The following is a 15,648-nucleotide window of genomic DNA, read 5'->3' as shown; positions in this document are numbered from 1 at the left end:
TAATTTTTCATTTTAAGATATTTTCATTAATAAGCTTAATGACAGATCCAATTCAGCTCTAACATAGTTTACAAATTCACTTAAAACATATTACTGAAAATCCTAAGGCCCAAAACAAGAAAAAAGAAAGGAGAAAAGAGAGAACATTCAAGAGAATTTAAACATGTGCCAGGACCTCTGCTATGTCTCCTCTACATTCCTTAACTTACTCAAGACAAATAACCCTAGAGGCACCTGGGTGACTCAATCGGCTAAGTGCCTGACTCGTGATTTCAGCTCAGGTCATGATCCCAGGGTTGTGAGATCATGCCCCGTGTGGGGCCCTGCACTTAGTGTGGAATCCGCTTGTCCCCTCTCCCTCTGCTCCTCACCCCATTTGCGCTCTATCTCTAAAATAAAAATAAAATCTTAAAAAAAAAAAAAAAAAACTATGCAGTAAAAACTATTTTCCCTATTTTACAGATAGACTTCCCCAGTGACACAAAGAGCCAAGATTCAAACCTAAGGTAGACCAATTTCAGAGCCCTAAACAAAAGTTTTTGCTCATAAGCCTATATCGTAGTTTAATGCAGAAACAGGTAACTTACAATACTATGTTTTAGTATCACAACAGGGAGGAAAACAGAATGCTCTGAAAGCATGTATGAGAGATTCTACAGTTTCAGTAAAGGATTTCAAGATGACGATATCTACGCTAAGACTACAAATACAAGCCATCCAGAACAGAAAGGCCATCTAGGGGCACCTGGGGGGCTCAGTTGTTGAGCGTCTGCCTTCGGCTCAGGGCGTGATCCCAGAGTCCTGGGATCCAGCCCCACATCAGGCTTCTCCGCTGGGAGCCTGCTTCTTCCTCTCCCACTCCCCCTGCCTGTGTTCCCTCTCTCACTGGCTGTCTCTCTCAAAAAAAAAAAAAAAAAAAAAGCCCATCTAGTCCACACTCTTTAAAAATACCTGGTACCCAAATGGTCAAGGACCCTAACTCTGATATATTTTATGAGCAAATAATTTCTAACCAATGTTACATAACAAATACCCTGCCGAACTATGTCTAGTATTTTGTAAAATCTGCAGGTCTATGTGTGTCATATATAAGAAGAAAACTAAGTCTATGGTTATTCAAAGCCCTTTGGAAATCAATCATTCTGGATAAGCAATCTGATAACTGAAATAAGAGTTTACCCTCTAGTTTTCACACTACAGTTGGCCTCTGAACAATGCAGGGGTTAGGGGCACCCGACCCCCTTGCAGTCAAAAATTCACATACAACTTTTGACTCCCCAAAAACCTACCTATTAATAGCTGATTGTTAATAATAATGGTAATAATAATAATAAGGAAGAAATAACTGACTATTTTAAATAAAAGCTGTTCAAATGAAAAAAAAATGGCCTGCTGTTGACGGGAAAACTTACTGGTAACATAAACAATCAAATAACACATATCTGATATGTTATATGCATTATATACTGTATTCTTACAATAAAGTAAGCTAAAGAAAAGAAAATGTTATTAAGAAAATTATAAGAAAGAGAAAATACATTTACAGTACCATACTGTATTTATCCAAAAAAAATCCACAGACAAGTGGACCAGTGTGCAGCTCAAAACCACATTGTTCATCACTCTACTGTATTCCATATAAAAAAACATTCTAAGGTAATTATTTTAGTGCCTTCATAAATGTACTACACAGACCATATACTTAACCTTTTCTTGGCAAGAGAGAATCTGAAAAATTTTCATTATTATTCTATACTATTAGAAATATAATTGATACCTTAAAGCTAATTAGATTATGTAAGACTGTTTTCCTTATGCTATCTATAGTTTTCAGATTTGGGGTTTTTTATATATAGTTTTTCTTATTCTTCACTGCTATCATCTCAGCAATCTCACTATCCTGTTATCAGTATGTACGTATATGACATCTCCCCTCTTCTACATTATCCGCTTAGAAACCACAAGCATCATATTCAAAATAAGTTATCAGTAAGAGCTAAAAAGCTTTATTTATAAAGAATTACTTATAAAAAATGACATCTACTTTGGGTCTTTTACAATGATTCAGAGAGATGAGGAGCTGCCTACACTGGGTCTACAAAGGTAAAGAGTTACAATTTCAGATTTTCATACCTCTAGTTAAAATGTCTCTCTTGCCTTCTTTCAACTCAACTCATATATTTCAGGCAGCCTTACCTGAAACCCCAGACCAGGTTACGTAACCCTCCGAAGCTTTCCTATAGGACACATTCTATCCCGCCCCATCCTTGCTAAACTCCACTGTATTTATGTTTCTCCAAAATTACTGTCAGCTCCATAACAGTCTCTTACCTGTGCTTCTCGAGCACAGAACCTATATTCTGCCATATAAATGCTTGTTGAATAAAACAATGTCAGAGAATGAAATTTAATTTATGGCCATAAAGCCGTAACACTCCATACAATTAAAAACGACCTTTCATACCCATAATGATATTAACTTTCTTCTGCAAATATACACTTAGGATATCTAAATTTAAGGGAAAGTCATACAAACATTATTAAGTACAAGCATGTGACTATATATTGTTTAACCTTTTTTACCCACCGCACCCTGAAAAACATCTTTTTATCTTAGGGGGGAAAAAGGAAAAATACATAACTGTATTTTTCGCAGGCAACTACATACTTCTGTTCAACCTAAGTGCAAAGAATTGACATTTAAAGAATAGTGATTATTGATGATCCAAGCTAAAATAAAAATTACCTTGGCTGTATCCAGCTACTTCAGGTGTTAGAAGAAACGTCACCATTACAGGACTCATAGATTCCTGATGTTGCAAGGGTCTTAGAAGTTAGCTCATGTTATAATATATACTCCTCCTAATTGCAGAAGAATTCACTTTGCTAGAGATCATCCAATCCATTTGTTATTCAATGCACCTCTACATTTTTTCTTTCCTCTTTCACTTAACTGACCCTCTGGACCCACATAAAATAGGTCTTCTACTATGCAAATTGTAGTCTTTCAAATATCTGTTCAACTTATTTTAATATCACAAAGTAATATAGGTGCTTATCTATTTGCAAGACTTTTTGGCTCCTCAAAAATTATCCAGTAAAATGAAAACACGAGGCACATTTACAGGTGTTCTTTTGTAAACCTTAGGTTTCTCAATTCTCGTAACCACCCTATGAAATAGGCAACATAAGCATTATCATCCCATTTAAATACTCATCAATAGAGAGTGGTAGTTTAGAGTCTCTATGAAGCAGATTTAGGAGCAAAGGAGACCTGCCTCTTATGAGTTCAATGATTCTAAGCAAGTTACTGACCTCTACGCCGTTTCCTCCTCCACAAACTGGGAACGGTAGTATTATAGCTCCTACCCCATATAGTTATTGTCAAGATTAACTAGACAATGCACAGTATCTCATATAACTAATCCACTAAACAATTAATGTTATTATTACTATGCAAAAAAGAAACCACTTTTTTGGTAAATCACTTTTTCTCTCTGAATTTCACAGCAGCGCTGGATCAAGAATTAAGGTCCTGTGTTCTACCTACTTTGTCTTCCACAAAACCAAAAAATGTTTGTAGTTATTCTCAGCTTAATGATTACTTTTGTCCATCCCCATCCCAATCACGATTTTTAAATCTACTATTATCCTCTTCCAAATGAAATTCTCCAAAGTACAAAAATTGCTAAGCCCTCTATTTTAAAAAGTAAATTCTCCTCAGTGGAATATAATAAAGTTCCACTACGATTAGCATGCAAACAATCAAATTTATATGTAAAATGGGAAGTACCACATTAACTGCTAAACAAACTGGTTTCTCTAACCTATTATTAAATTAACTTTTAAAAACTTTATCTGATATCTCCAAATGGTAGAGACTGTTATTTTACTGTTTGTGAAAACAACCGTAACAGGAGAAACCTGTTTCACCTATCAAAACTATTGACAATGTTGACAAGAAGTATAAAATGCATTTCAGAATTAAAAAAAAAAAAGAGGCCTAGACTGATTTGTGAAAAATTAAGCTACATAACTCATGCATAAAAATTTTATAGGTTCGCTCATATAGGTAAACCAGTGGTCCCAGGATTTGAATAATAATAATATTCTAGAATATTGAGGGAAAAATGGATGGAGGAAAGAAGACATTAACTGAATTACAATTCAGTACCAACTTGATAAGCAGTAATTCACCTTTCCACAAAGACTAGGACAAAGGCAAATCAAAACATTAGTCTAAACCTGATCCTTAACAGTAGGGCAAATAAAGACAAAGATTTAAAATGAAAGAATACAGTTCATGAGGGAAAAGCTTTGTGGAAATAGTAAATGAATGAGGTCTGATAGCCTCAGATGCTGAAGTAACAAAATTACTATAAAACAACTTAAGAAACCATATTGTCTGCCAGTATATGTAGAGGCTCCCTTCAATGGTTGACTTTTCACTAAACGAAAATACAATCTATTCAAAATGTCAGACCAGGATAAATTACTCCAGAGACAACTCAAGGAAATTCCTGATAACTACTCTAAGGACCATTTGCACTTGTACCATGCTCTTAAAGGGCCTCAAAATGAAGAATACATCTTGAAACATGGAATATTCTATATGGTTTATCAAAAACTAGTGTTCTCTTAAGCCTGCACAAGTGAAAACCACAGGTTTCTATTTTTTCTAAAAATAGTATTTGTTATTTGCATCCCCTGTGGTAAAAGTCTGATTCTGAAGTCCTGCAATTTTGCTTACTGCTGATAATGAGGGCAGAATATGGGTGTATATGCGGGGTAGGGGAGAAGTTGAGAAATCCTTCACTGGTACATGAATGTATCCTACACTTGCCCTTTTAAATGGGCTCCTTTCCTGGAAATTTGGCACACACGCGCGCACACACACACACACACAAAAAAAATCCCTTTGGGGATTTGCATTACTTTCATATTTGTCACTACTTCACATGATAGCCTTCAAAGAATCCGACCACTTGTTCTTAATCGTTTGCCAGGCAGACTGTATTTTCACCACAAATGTCAACAACTAGTGGGTGGTGTGCATGTGTATATGTACATAACACACATTTACGTGTATGTGTGTATCTGTAGAAAATACATAAATTAAAGACATTAATATCACAGTTTGTATCACAAAAAAATGACAGTAGAAAATTTGGAAGGATTTTAATAAACTCTATTGGGAAGCCTAACACGTCTCAAAAAAGAAAAAAGAGAAAACAAAACAAAACAAACAAAAACCAACAACAACAACAAAAAAAAACCAACACCCGGCGCTGACATGATTAGTTAGCTCCTCCACTCAAGCGGTGTGAGGCATCTGAGGCGTGCTGCATCTGAATTCTTATCACACTGCTCGGGGCGTGCTATCCTGTGGAGCAGTTCATATGCAACTGCTGAAACCTTCTAAAATGATAGGGTGACATACTTTATATATCAGAAGCTCAAATAAATGAGGAAAACAGTATGGCAACAAGACAATTCGGTATTTATTTTGGAACAAAAGCTCATCCCAAAAATTCTTTGTCAACCATCCAGAAGTAGCCCAGCTTTTACCAACCAAGCAGTTATTTACTGTAGCGACTTCATCACCAAGATTACCAAAATTTTCCACACGCTTCTAACAGTCTCTGTATGTGTTGTTACCTGGGCAACACTCTAAAAGGGCTTTTACCTTTACAGACGGGGAGGTTAAAAAGAAGTAAAGCTTCTTCAAATTAACTGTGCACCATTTTAATTAGAAGCAGTAAGTGTGAAATCATCAGAAAACAGAAAACCTTCAGAACTACCACCAGTCAATTCGATTAACAGACACAACTTACCGTCACGTACCTTCATTTCTAACCATCCAATTCACCTGTGGAACAAGGGAAGCTCCATCCAGGACTTCAAAACATCCTTAGTCATACAGGCTGTCAGATACATAAACGCTGAAATTCAAGGAACTTCTTTGAGTAGAAAAATAATCTATCAATCTCTCACATCTGGCTGTGGTATGAAATACCCTGCCTTGCTGCCCTAAATTCTGAAAGATAGTCAGCTCAGCCATGGATCTGTAAAGACTGCCTTTCTGCCAAACCAGAGCTGCCTCCAAAAATTAAGATTCAGTCATTTAGAAATCACATTTTAGAAGGCACTTTGAAAATACTTGCAAAACTGCTTCCTCCTCAACTACAGTCAATTTGATGCTATTTGGCAAATGAAAAATAATGGTATCTCCTTACAAAGAAAATATTTTCCGTTACTTTCCAACAGTTTTAGGACTGGTAAACTTGAGGTTACTTCCCTAACACTAATAATTTTTCCCTTCCGCTTTTACTCTAAGGATATTCAAGTGCTCTCTGGGTCATATTCTAATCAAGAACACAGCATACAAAGCTTCTTTAATGTTAAGAAGTACCAGATGACGCCAGAGTCAAAAATGAAAGATAAACTGAAAATCAGAAAGGAAAACTGGCATTCAAGGCTCTTCACCATCCAGTGCTGCCTCTTTCTTGCTTAGCCCTCTCCCTCTACGCCTTTGATCAACCCGGCCCTAGGCTCAGAAAGGCCTTTCTTTACATACTATTTGTCTATTTCCACATGAGCAAATCCTATCTATTCTTCAAAGCATGGTTTAAACATCACCTCTTCCCTCATTCTTACAACTAAAAGAAACTGCTCCCTCCTCTCTCTAAACTCGCGAAGTGCCTTATCTTTATTTCTTTACCACACTAACTTTCTGCCATACAGTATCTTTGTTTCCATATTTAATCCCCACATAAAGGCCTTAGGGTCAAAGTCCATGCCTTATTCAACTCTATTCAAACTGCTTAACACTATGGCACATATTAAACACCTCAACTGAACTGTATGAATGGCTTGAGCTAGGAGAGAAGTCCACTAGAAACAACTCCAGATTACTAGGATTCTGGAGACCTGGCTTTGTTCATAACTAGCTACATCACCTTGAACTTTAACCCTTCAGAATGTTCATTTGCAAAGTGAAGAGGTGGACCAAACCAGTTTTTAACTATAGGCTGTTATCTATCATTAGCTAGCTATAAAATCAATTTGAGGGTCAAAACCCAGCATTTTTTTAATGAAATGAAATAGAATAGAAATATCAATGTGTATTGTAGGCAGTAGTGTGCTGAAAATGTTCAACAACTGGCTATACAAAAGGGAGAAAAAAGCCCTGAACTATACCGTTTGCTGACTTCCCTGGTGTAAATACTGTCACACCACGAAGAACTTCAAGCTACCAGCATGAAGTTCAGTAGTCACTGAACATGGAGCGAGGTGGGAAGAGAAAGGCACACTGCTTCTGCAAGGCAGTATGATGAGCCAGTTCCAGCAAGGTTCTGAAAAGATAAGTATTGTTTTGCCAAACTTTTCTTTCAACTTTGCGTGCATGCACATGAGTGTGGGGGGAGGGGGACTGAATCAAGGTATTTACAAAATGTGTTTCTTACTGTAAGTCACAGTCAAAACAGTTTAATAAACATTCAGCTTAACAATCTCCTAGTCTCTTCCATGTGTCCTACACAATGCAATAAATCTTATTCTTGGGTACGTATGTAATTTCTTTACCACCACAATTTATTTCTCTTCAAAAATTAGAGTTACAGAGACGCCTAGTGATATCACCAGAAGCAACTTACAGGGAGTGGAAATTTGACTTAGGAAGTATCAGAAAAGGGGCAATATTCTCAGCCTTTGTTCAGTCCCACACAGTAAGGCACTCCTACTAGTAGCTGTGGCTCATTCAGCAAAGGGTTGAGGGGAGTAGTGGAGAGGAAGAGGAAATGTATAGTATGAAAAAAAATCCAAGTAACTGTGACATTTGTGCCCATGCCCCCACTCCACTGAGAACTCAGGTACAGAGAAAACCAGTGCTGTAAAAAAAGTAAATTTCTGTATCTGATGTTTCCCAGCCAATTTCTCCAGCACAATCCTGCATCCCCAAGTAAGATCTCCATTACTGAGAATTTCCTACTAGAATTAAGTTTCTGCCAGGGACTAGAGACATGTACTTGTTGAATTTAGAATAAGCAAGGAAAAAAAAAAAAAAAACCCACAGCACAGCCAACAGTTGTTAGACTTGATATTCTGGGAAAATCAGGCTTTTATTGAAAAAAAAAAAAACCTTTCTTACTTCTTATTTAAGCTTACTAAACTGGGTAAGGAGAGGGGAAGTTTCTTGAATATATTTTTGGCTGTTCTATGTCTATCACAACAACACAGTCTGTAACCAGATTTTTGAGTGTTTATAAAAAATTGTGTTTTCTATTTTTAAAGCTATTTAGAAAACAAGGCTCAGAATTTCAAATAGACTAATAATCATAGCCCAAATCTAACTCCAAATCAACGAAGTATATGCCTAGAAGTTTCCAAGGAATATCCCCAAAAATTACACCAAAAAGCGACAAAAGATGACAAAAAGGAGTCAGCATGAGCACAAACTTGCTATACTCAAACAATTTTGGCATCCTAGCTGTTGAATGAGTGCAATATGGAAAATAAATGAAATACGAAAAGGTAAATGTTGAGATACAAGTTCTGCTAAATGCCATTAACTCTTCCTTATTAGGGGTCCGCTGAGGTTCACATACATACATATACCCAATTTCAAATACTAACCATAAAGTGAAAATTATTTACCACTCTGAAAAGCCATGAGTCAAGTCAAGCAATGTCTTCTTCCACGTTCACAATATTAAACCTCTCCTCTAAATGTGAGTAGGTTTTACCATAACTTAGGCTCAAGGCTGTACTCTCTCTGCATCTACTGTTAGCGGCGACAAGCGTCATAAGACTATCTCCGTAAGAAGTTCCTGAGCTATCTTTGCAGTACTAGTGGCTCCTACAGCCTTGTGCTGCTGGTCGTCCTCAGACCCAGTGGCTGAACCATTTACACAAGGCAAGAGCTACCTACAGGTAGCAACTCATTAAAGCTTGTGAGGCAGAGCAAAGAAAGAAAAAAAAAAGCTTTGTGCCTGAGAATCCTACAGACTACAGTATCTACTTTATTCTCTAAACACCCTCTTACCAGCCATAATCATCTCTACACCTTTTCAAGACAATGATAGCATGAATGCAGACCCAGTTCTACACCCTCAATGCAAGAAATTTTTGCTACTTAGCTACTACTCTCTTCAAAGTTCATCTCTTGAAGCTTGGCTATCTCCCACTCATAATATTTTTTCTTGGCACAACAGAATTCCTTCTTTTAACTACTCCATTAAGAAGAGATAAAAGGGCTTTCAACTTTAACTCTGTATCATCTGAGTTCAAATAAATATTCACTAATTGAACAAGTTGAAAAATGTGTTAAAGCAAAGAAAAAAATTTAAATTTCAACTTTTTAGAAGTCAAAATTGTACACTGGTGAGTAAACATGAAAATTTTTGTTTCATATGCCTTATAAAATTCTGTCAAAGAAAAACAGTATAATAACTACTAGAGTGAAAAGAAAATTATCTTAATTAAGAAACATTAGCAAAGGAACAAAAATTCTCAGAATATCAAAACTACAATATATAAAAGTTCCTATCAAAAAACTCAGGCCAAAAACAAAAACAAAACAAAACTTCATATATGTATTGTCACACCTTTTTATGCCGGGTGGTGTATTCACCATATGTCCCAACAGTACTGGGATCTACTACCTTCTTCCCAGCTTTCTAAAATACAATGTAGGCTATATAATATGTTCACATACAAGCACTGCCCAACTACATCCACTTCTCCCTAGATGACTTATTAATACATCATATCAGAGCACATTTTGAACTGATTTAATATAGACACCAGTCTCTCAGGAGTCTCAACTAACTCACCAAGCAGGTGAGCATTTAAATAAATACAAATGGATGAAACTCATCTGCTCTTTCTCCCTTGACAAATTTCATTGTCAGTTTCCTATGGGACTCTATTGAGATAATGAATCATAGGCCAGTTTTCCAGCTCTAGCAGCTTGTGGACCAATATTTTCCACGGACAAAATCCACCTCCAATATGACCACAAGCAAACTTTATTTTCGTATTTTCTGACATCACAGTATTGGATATTCTACAGAAGTACAGCAGAAGCTAAATATAAACACCACTATAAGAAAAGTCAGAGCGTTCTCATGAAATTGTGTTTTCAGAACTGCAACAAGCAACTACCTACCTCCCACCAAGTACAAGAAAATTTAAATGTATTAAAAATCCCTAAACCTTCCTGTACCAAAAATGCAGGCCTTGAAATCAGTTTCCACTCAGCGCTGAAATCTCTCAAGCAAGCAAAAGTTCTCCTTACCATTAATTAGTGTAATGAGGCTGGCGTTTCTGTTCACTTGCAGGAAACCTTCAACTCTGCAAGTGACCACCTACATTTCGGTACATTTTCTAAGATAATCTTGAGAGGTACAAGAATACATAAGTACCTGGACACACTGCCCTGGGATCAGAAACAAACCCTGTCAGTCCAGTCCCCTAGCATCCAGCCACCTTCCGCTGGCCGGTGGCCCCTTTCCACATGCTGACGCACTGCCCAGCCCTGCACCGCTGGCGACCAGTGCAAAGTACTAGGCCAGTCTCAGAAACTTTGACTCAGTTATGAGGACACTGAGCACCCACACCTGGACAGAGGATTTTCGTGGCCAGGCGGTCAACTCCAAAGCGGGGCATTCCCTGCAGGTAGAGATCCGCCCAGGACGCAGCCCATCCCAAACTGCAAAACCACAAGCATCAACAGCAGGAGTGGAGCAAAGTGCCGGGCGGAGGCAGGGGGAGCGCGAGGGCGAGACGCGGTCACGAACAGAAGCCTGAGCATGGGTTAAAAAAAATACCCTAACCACACGCCCCCCGGACGCAGGGCTGCTGAGACCGCGAGCCCAGCAGCAAGCAAGGCGCCGCGGCGGAGGCGGCGGCAATGTCAGGAAGGCACAGCTGGGGGCGAGCGCCCAAGTCCCCACCCCGCCCCCAGGTGAGGGGCGCCCCGACTCCGCCCGCCCGGGCCAGGAAGAGCGACCAGCAGGCAGAGCCGTGGGGTCCAGGAAGCGACCGACAGTCCCGAAACACCCGTGCCCTCTTCCCCATGGTGCTCTTGCATCCCGTCCTCGGCCCGGCCCCCACATCGACCCTCCCCGGCTCAGCCCCGGCGCCAACACCCCGGCCCGGCCCGCGGCTCCTGGCCGCCCGGCCGCCCACCGGCCCCTACGAGGCCGCCCTCGCCTCACCTCCTCACGTCTCCGCGGGCAGGGCCGGAACAACTCTGCCGGGCGCCCGCGTCCCACCCGCCGCCCCGCGCTCCGCGGCCGGGCCCGTCCCGTTCACTCCGCGGCCGCCAGAGCCCAGGGAGGGCGGAGGGAGCAAAGCGGAGGGAGTGGAGAAGTGGGAAAGAAGAGGACCGCCCGGCAGGAAGAGGCGAGGGAGGGGGCGGGCCGAGGAGGAGGCGGGTCGGGAGCGCGCGCGTCCGGGCCCCTCAGCGCAGCGTGCGCGCTCCTGAGGGCGGAGGCGCCTTCTCTGCCTTCGGGGGCGGCGCACACGCGCGTACACGTCCCCGCCTGGCCGTGGTTGGGCTGGAGGGTTGGGGGATCGCAGGGGGCCGGGGGCAGGGGCGTGAAGACCTTACAGAACCCGGGGTGTCAGCGTGGGGACCTGGGAAAGAGCGAGAAGCGGTCGCCGTCCCTCAGAACCTTCCGGAGGGGTAACCGCGCCCGGAGGGGTAACCGCGCCCGGTCGGGGTGGGCTGACGGGCCTGCCCAGCGGTTAGCGAGTTCTTAGAGAATTATAAGTTTGGGGCGACTGTGTTCCTGCTCATAAACTGGTTTACATATTTTCACTCTTAATGCCCAGTAATCCTCAAGGAAGTCACCTTAAAGAATACTAACTTTTCTCACCAGTTACTCTTCTTTCAAGGTGTCTTGTGTGCTTGTCAGGCGCTCCCTTGCTGGTTCGTTCTGTGGGACTCGGGAGACTGAAGAGGGAAAACACCTGCAGTGTATTTATATGAAGAAAACTCAAATCATTCTGTCCTTTGGGGTAGTAAATTTGGGAGTACAAATTAATAAAGATAAAATAAGCCAACCCTTTTTCCTTTACAAATACTGTATACTGATCCTTGAATTCTCAGTATCCTCCTTCGGAGATCCTGCAGCCAAAAGTGAACTGTAAATTTTCCTAATTTCCATAGTACTTTGTTTCTATAGGTTTGAGGCACCGAATATATTCAACCTTATCTAGGTAAATCTGTGCGATATTTTATCCCTCTAGAAAATCTTTGAGGAACTGCTTCATTCATTTTTACATCTTCCACAATGCCTAGCATAGTGCCTGACTCTAGAAAGTACTCCATAAATGTAATTACATGAATAAATGAATATAGTGCAGCAAAAGTTAAGTGTATGTGCAATGATTTAAGCTCTAGAATGAATTCTTTAGTTTAAAATTCTCCCTTCTGCCCCACTTCCCCTGCACTCATTTCCCCAACTAGATCCAAAAACTACCCTGAGAAATACATTTGTCCAAAGGGCCCTCGCTCTCTTTTTTTTTCTTTTTCCTGACTTAAATGTCCAGAGATGCTGGGACATATCAAGAATGTTGCAACTATTTTGTGTTTCCCCTATCTTCTGGGCTCCTTCCCTGAAGGTCCTCTAACCTCTGTATTCCAAGAGTCTACGTAGCTCTGGGCCTGACTCAATAAATGCCAGAATTTTGATATTTAATAAAATTACAGTTGGAATAACTAAAATCATCTGTATCTATTAATAAATACACCAAGAAGTACCTATTCATAAATAAGCTGACAAGTACTGAGCCTCTACTAAATAAAGTACTAGTAAAGTTACATTGGGCACCATGAAGAAATCAAGAGAGGAAAAAGACTTAAGTTTCTACCTTCTGGTACCTTCTAACTGAAGAGAAGCTTTTTGACAAAAAGGGCAAACTCTATCCCATGGCCACACGTTACACCTCTAATCACCAGGGGTCACTGTGTAAAACTGAACTGTTTCTCACAATAGAACTTAGATAAGAGATGTCACAAGAGAACCTAGATAAAAAGATGAGTCACAAGAGAACCTAGATTAGGGGCAGTGAAGGTGATTCCCTACCAATTTACCCTCATCCTCAGGAAAACTATTCTAAGTACATGCCAAAGAGTTAATAAAAAGCATTGTTCCTGTAATGCGTGCTCACTTCTCTCCCCACGATGACTTCCTTTGCAATAAGCATATGCTAGCAGCCCTAATCCTTGAAAGGACTAAAAGCTCTCACTACACAGGAGGGTATAAAATATTCTAGCATGGCTCAGAACAGGACAGAAAGTGGTGGCCTAGGTCCAGATCTAACCTACAAACATGTTTTGTTTGGCCCGCATGGTGCTTATACAAATTAGCCAAAGTTAAAAATTAAAACCAGAAGATTACACACACATTCAGGCTTCTCTTTAAAAAGTGAAAGGGGATAATTGGTTGCCTACCTTCAGCTCAGACCACGATCAGGGGGTCTTAAGATGAATATCAGGATCTCTGCTCTTCTGAAAAGCAAAAGATTTGATAATAGGGGACCTCCCTTTTCACATGATGACAATGGGCCACCCACAAAATACTCATTACCTTTTCTACTTTTAACTGTATTACCTATTTTACCTTACCCCGTACCCTCATGTGGGTCTGCAGCTCCCAATTTAAAATTTCATAATAACAAAAACAGGAAACAAGTTACACATTGAATAAAATGAAAGAGTTTAAATCACAGTATTTAAGGGGATGAAATATTATATTTCTTTTATAATGGGCATTATTGGTTGACTTCCCAGCATGCATTTCTACCCCTCTGCAATTGTGACGCAGCTAATGATTTGAATAGGAAAAGGCCCAGCTCCAGTCCCAGGTGTGCGCCCTAATCGTTATCTGTAACAGCCTAATCTGGTCTCCACCTAACTCTGTCAGTATTCAAGGATCTAATGCAAATATAAGTTGGTCCAATCATAAGGGAGGCCAGATCTCAGGTTTATTTGCAGAAGGAATGTGCTCTGTCTCTTCCTCTGGCTAGTGTGATAGGTGGATGTAAGTCCAATAGTTACTGTGGCCACTTTGCTACCATGAGGGAAGCCAGCCTGAGGATAAAGCTGACACAACTGAAGAGCTCAAACCCGTGTTGCAGCCTACCCCTTCCTCCAGATTTAGTAAGTTCCCTGAGCCAATACATTTTCTTGACTATTTTAAAAAGTTCAAATTTGGCTTTTTATTGCTTGCAGCCAAAGTTAAGATTTCCATATACATTACAAAAGAAAAGGCATTACCTGATTCTTCTAAGGATACATTTTCAATGAGATGAATAGGTAACAACCTACCTGGTAAAATTGTGAAGGGTCTTGAAAGGAGCCATCCCCCAAACTCTCCCTCACTAGGTTACTTGATGCCCTGAGAATCCCTCACTACACTTTCTTTTTGTTAACTTTAACCTAAATCCTATGCCCTCTTTAAATCTACTTTCCCTGAGAAGAGGACGTCATGACTCTAATCAGTAAACTTGTATAAATGAGTTTATCATACAGTTTTTCAGTGGTTTTTTACTAGTGGGAAGATTAGGAAAGACACCAGGAATCTGAGAGAGCAAAGGTGTCATAGAGGAGACTAGAGACACAGAAGACAAACTTTGATGTTTCAGTTTTATGTAGGGCTGAATTTCAGAGTAATTCAGGCAAATCATACTAAGCCTATATGATAAAGCAAACGTATATTAAAATCACACTTTTAAGACTGAATAATATATGTAGGGATCAAAAAATTTCCTCAGCAGTGGAGGAGGTAGGCAAAGCCGCAAATGTCTCTCTGAAAAAGAATAGCTAATGTGCAACTTTTGTAATTTGATAAGAAACAGACAGAACACAGGCCAAAAACTGTTTTTCCCATACCTTGTGGCATGTATCCAACATCCATCTCACCATTAGAGCCTTTTCTAGAGCAGTGGTTCTAGAGCAGTGGTTCTCTTTAATATATAACAGAATCACCCTGGGACTTCATTAGAAAACGTGGAGCTCTTGTTCAAACACTAAGAGATTCAGGGGACCCAGGACTTCTTTTACTTTAACTTTTTATTACAAAAATGTTTAAGATCATAAAAAACTAGAGAGAATGGTATAAGTCTTCAGATGCCAATCACTCAGCTTGAAAAATTATCAACACATGGCCAATCTCCTCTTCCCCACCCTTCGTGTGGATTTCACCCATTAATACTTCATTACATAGTTCTCAAAAATAAGAATTATTTTTTTTTTTGCAATCAATAAAATCCAGAATGTGGTAAACAGGACAGAACACCAAATTCCTTCAACAAATAAATTGCATAAACAAAAGTAGGAAGAAGATGTCTTGAACTTGCTTGGATATTTTGTTTTTAAGTTTCCTGAGGTATAAATGCCATACAATAGACTGCACTTTATTTATTTATTTACTTACTTACTTATTTATTTCCAGTATAGTTAATATAGTGTTATATTAGTTTCAGGTGTACAATATAGTGATTTAAAAATTCCATACATCATCCAGTGCTAATCACCGCTAGTGCACTCCTTAATACCCATCACCTATTTCACTCATCCCCTACCCACCTCCCCTCTGGTAGCCATCAGTTTGTTCTCTGTAGTTAAGAATGTTTCTT

At 39.7% G+C, this 15,648-nt stretch overlaps 1 protein-coding gene across 8 annotated transcripts in view; it reads right to left on the bottom strand.

Annotated features, from left to right (window-relative positions):
• RABGAP1L (RAB GTPase activating protein 1 like) overlaps window positions 1-13,517 on the bottom strand; it is a 722,910-nt gene extending 709,393 nt beyond the window's left edge. For 4 of the 8 annotated variants that reach the window (XR_007191366.2, XM_057315474.1, XM_057315475.1 and 1 more), the window contains exon 1: window positions 11,220-11,410. The gene's annotated coding sequence lies outside the window, so the exon portion shown is untranslated. Of the gene's footprint in view, window positions 1-5,834; window positions 5,943-11,219; window positions 11,411-11,873; window positions 11,977-13,462 lie in introns of those variants that run through there. The other 4 variants (XM_057315476.1, XM_044387902.3, XM_044387905.3 and 1 more) reach the window with 4 other exon arrangements.
• Window positions 13,518-15,648: the final 2,131 nt, after the last annotated feature.

Source organism: Ursus arctos, unplaced genomic scaffold, assembly GCF_023065955.2.
Source record: "Ursus arctos isolate Adak ecotype North America unplaced genomic scaffold, UrsArc2.0 scaffold_2, whole genome shotgun sequence".
Taxonomy (NCBI): Eukaryota; Metazoa; Chordata; class Mammalia; order Carnivora; family Ursidae; genus Ursus; species Ursus arctos.
Note: the sequence above shows the minus strand (reverse complement) of the source record. Positions and strands in the feature narration are given on the sequence as shown.